Source organism: Micropterus salmoides, unplaced genomic scaffold, assembly GCF_014851395.1.
Source record: "Micropterus salmoides isolate LMB-PRFRI ecotype aquatic unplaced genomic scaffold, ASM1485139v1 Ms_hic_scaffold_4, whole genome shotgun sequence".
NCBI lineage: Eukaryota > Metazoa > Chordata > Actinopteri > Centrarchiformes > Centrarchidae > Micropterus > Micropterus salmoides.
Window position 1 is genome coordinate 32,416,814 of NW_024043372.1, and position 4,932 is coordinate 32,421,745.

The window sequence follows — 4,932 nt, forward strand, 5'->3', positions numbered from 1 at the left end:
CCTTTTGTAATTGATTTATGTCACAGTCAAATATTTTCCCATATGGATGCTAAGTGAATTGACTGAACTCAGTCTTTTGTTGCAGTTCTCCACCAGAGGTCAGCATCTTGTTAGAAAATCTCTGCATTGTTGCTGATCTGCTCCTGAAAAGGTACCCGGCAACATGGATGCAGCATTCTTTGTGTGTGCATCATTTTTGCAGCAGCATAGCAACGCGTATGACCCAGGTCTTTCCCCTTATCTCTTTAAACCAACAAATAAGCCCTCTAGATGCCAAATAAGATTTAAAAGCAGACCAGAACAATGCAACGGACCAGGCAGACATGTTTTCCTCTTTCCTTCCTTTAATTTGCTCTGCCTTCAGACATTTGGCAGACGCAAACGACTGCAATGTCAATTAAATGAGTGGAAGAAACAACCAACCTAGACAAACAATCTGTCAATCTCACAAATAAACCTAACAACAACATACAGTAGCAACTCCCTGTGCTGTAAACAGACGTCACACACAACAAGCACACTTCCCCCACAACAAAACCCGAGTCAAATAAAACCAGAGGGAAATAAACATCATAAAGTTTTCTCTTTTTTTCGTGCTGCCAAAAACAAAAAGTCAATCCCTGAGTGGTGGGGCCTTTGATATAGACAGAGCGAGTGAGCCCAGCACAGTGTACGTTATCAAAATATACGTGTGTGTGTGTTTCGCAGGGCAGGGCCCACAGGATCCACAAAGCAGAAGGATCAAGACAGCCACAACTCCACCCCCACTCCTTTTCTCTCTCTGTATCTCCTGTTCCCTGTTGTATTATCTTGCCTATAAAAAAGTACAGAACCTGTTAAAAGTGCTGCGGTCAGGTGTGTGACCATCTTAAACTTCATAGCCATTCTCCTGATCTGGGTTTATCATTAGGTCCCACACACTATAGGCTTTTTATGTGTATCTGATCTTTTTACCCTTCCCTTCTTCTGATGTGATTGTTTAGATGGACTTCAAGAGACTGCAATAAGAGAGGTGATGCTGATTGATCATGATGCAGAGAGTGTGTGCGGTTTACTGTATGTCTGTATGCTGTATGTGTTATATGGCAGCCACATCAGAGGAAACCTGAATAACCAGTCTTTGGGTGCTGTGTCAAGTTTGGAGTGAGGGAAAGCAATCTGTGAGATTGGCCAAGACTTTCTGAAAGTAGTAGGCTAATTATTTCCGTTGCTATGTAATGATGGCTGGCCCTCACAAATAAGTGTTGGAGCCGATCTGGGTGTTCTTGGATTCTTTTCCAGTAGGATCTGGCATAAAAACCCTATGGAACCAGTGAAGCAAGACTCATCATATATTACACTGTGCTGCAGGAAATAGCTAAAACGCCAAGAAAGAGAGGTATTTTGCACATATTCTGCATTTGCATTCAGATAAGCTTATTTTGCACTAGTTGTATTAAAAGTTTTAACCCTAGACCTGAGTTACTTTTTGTCTTTTTCAATTCATCCTGAATCCACCAATCCTCTGCAGAAAAGTGGTGCTCATGGCGTTACGTTCAGCTGAGCTGAATGCAGGAGACAGAGGTTTGGACCCAAAATGCAGACACGGAGCAGGTACTAGTGAGTAGGTGAGGTTTATTCTCAGTAATGGTGAAAACCTACAGCTGCAGGTGTAAGCAGTCCCAGAAACACAAAGCACAGAAGGTTGAGTAATCCTAAATCCAAAGAAAGTAAATCCACAAAACACAGGACGAACAAGAAACACTGGAGGACCACTGGAGACACTAGCACGGAAAACAACGAACTGGCAAGAAATGAAAATCAGACAACCACTTAAATACACAGGTGAGGGAGCAACTAGTATCCACTAAAGCACAGGAAGTAAAACATAACAACACACACAAGAGCAGACTAAAAACTAAAACAGGACGTAAAGCTAACAGAAACATACAGGGAAGGCTAACAAAACACATGGCATGACTGCATTACTGATATAACATATACAAAAGCTATGAACACAGTAAATCAAGACCAGAACACTAGGGCAGAATGAAACTACAATGAAACTTAGGAAACCCCACATAACACAGCCAACCAAACCAAACCCATGACAGTTGGTGAGATAAAGCTATTTTACAATAATGGAATAACATTTAAGTTTCAGCACTGCTCTTCTTTCAGCCGGTCTGTAAGCATACTACAAAATGAAGTTACAATCTGCTACATTTTGCAACCTTGCATTTTCAGCCCCAAACAACCATGGTGTACAGAAATCATTCAAAATGATTCAACTGCACTGTCTTTGGACCTTAATGTTTTTGCAGTGGCTGTTAGAGGCAGGCATTAAGAGGAAAATATGTTTGTACCTTGTTCAAACATTACTGGTGCATCCAGCTCTCCCCAGTCTGAGCACTTATTGCTATATTTCAATTTACTACTTCCTGTGTGCTGAGAAGATTTCCTGTGACCATACACTACAGACCATAAATTACACTTAATGGGTTTAATGCATGTCACAGTAAGTGGCCATTACTGTTGCAATTGCAGTGAATGCATAGTTTAGAGTCCAATTTGCACATTTAATTATTGCAAATTGCCTCTTTATAATATGATAGAACTTTATTTTTATTGCACGTTCATATATACAATGCACTGCTTCACATTATTGAATGTAAAAACATTTAAACAACTAATCAAATTAAAAGGTGTCTTAATTGGTGGGGTAAGTATTGGGGTAAACAATTTAGTAGGGATGCACGATAATTATCCATGCCATAAATTATCAGCCGATATTGGGCGTATTGTCATTATAACAATTGGAAATTGAAATTTTGACAGATAATTTAGCCGACAAGAATAAACAATGCTTTAACGTGCATAGCTGCTGTTGTTGCGCTCATAACGTCAAATTGCTGCACCTGAATGGAGCCATGCAACCACAGTGTAGGCAGCGAGGGCCAAACAAACATGTTGTCGACAGTTTGGATGTTTTTCACAGTTTCACAGAAGAAGACAGCTATATTGCAATATGCAATTCATACTCTGCAATGGTTCTGAGAGGAGTGAAATGTTGTGAATTTCAACACAAGTCACCTGACAGTTTTTCATAACAACGAAGATGTGATAAAAGAATACAAAGTAACAGCTAAAATTAGCACAAGCAAAGAGAGAAACCATGAAAAAATAAAGAAATTATTGGTTATCGGATTGATGAGAAGTAGGCAATTATCAGTTATCTGATTGGTGGGGAAAAAATCTATATCGTGCATCGCTACAATTTAGATCCTTAGCTAGTAATATACTAATAAGGTAGCCAATGCAAAAATATCTATTATGTGCTCTTTTTTGAAATGTTTTTGTTAAAACTCAGGCAGCTGAATTCTGTACGAACTGTAGTCTATTCACTCATGTTTTTTGAGTAATCCAGTTAGCATTACTCCAAGCAAGAGAAAACCAAATTATGAATTCAATTCTTTGCATTAGTTTTGCAATATTTCTCAGAAATGTAGTCCAAAATGCTGACTTAGGTTTAAATCATTGTGATGAAACCCAATATTTTTGCTTCAGATTGAGTTGGCTTTGCCAGAGTCATCTGAGAATTTTGTCTCTTAGAATCAGCACCTACAACCACAATTTCAGTTTTCCCTTTATTTTAATTTCAAATAGCTGCACATCCAAAACTCTGCTCATGAAGTACTGGTAATATGTACAGTTGAGTGTCTTCTGCATAGCTGTAAATATATCATATTGGCAAGTGGAAGCACATAGAGTGACAAAAGGAGGGGTAGTATGTAACCCCGTGGAACACCATATGAAGTATAAAGGGAAACATGCTCACAAATACTAAAAACATGTCTCTCTGTTAAATAACATGGTTTGAACAGACAGAAGTGGTTTAGAGCTGGTGCATACACTGCATTTCTTTTCAGGCAGCACAATTGACTTTAGAGTCGCACCAAATTTCAGTTTTGTTATCCATCGTCAGGCTGTCACACAGTTAAAGCAGAACCGCAAGCCGATTCCCCATGATTTGTGCTTTTTTCTCTCAGTGCACCTGCAAGAAGTGGAGAACACCATAACTTACACCCGCACCTCTTTTTGTTGTTGTAGAGTAGCCAAAAACTGTACTCAAGTAAAAGTACTGTTACTTTGCAAAAACAAGTATAGGCTACTCAAGTAGAAGTAAAAGTACAAAAGTATTTACTAAAAAAATTACTTGAGTAGCGAGTAACTAAGTCTTTTATTTGATGTGGATGTGACTAGAATTATTTCATTATGCTCTTCCTCAGGTAAAGGTACAGAAGTGAACATATACTTGAATATATTTGTGAGGAAATTACAAGTCATCATCTCATTTGATTAGATAACCTGCCTTAAATGCAGACTACTCTACACTGTTAGCTTGATTATTTCCATTAAGGCAGCAAGCAGAAGGAGTTTTTAAGAACGACATACTGAGTGTCGTTATTTATTATTAAACATATCAGCATTAACACAACAGACACTGCTCTCTGTCAACTCAGTGTCAGCACGATGTAGCCTACTGACTTCACAACCAAACCCGCTGCACCAACATGGTCTCATCCCAGGGCATCAGATACCAACGCTTTGAGAAAGCCTGACACAGTGTCAATTTTGGACGCACTAGAATGAGACAGGGCTGGCTGCATGGTGCGCTAAATTTTACTGTGTAGTCTAAATAGTAGCTGCTAGCGTCATTTGGAAGCCATACTACTATGCTGTAGCTTCAGCCATTATTCTGTTCTAACAGAGTCATGTGGATGCTTGACAGCATGATGAATGTTTCCAAATCTAGCGTCGTAAAAGTAATGATTTTTCTCTCAAAAACTATTCAAGTAAGAGTGAAAGTATGATGCATTAAAACTGCTCTGACAAGTACCATTTATTTAAAAAAATTACTTGAGTACACGTAACGGAGTAAATGTAACTTGT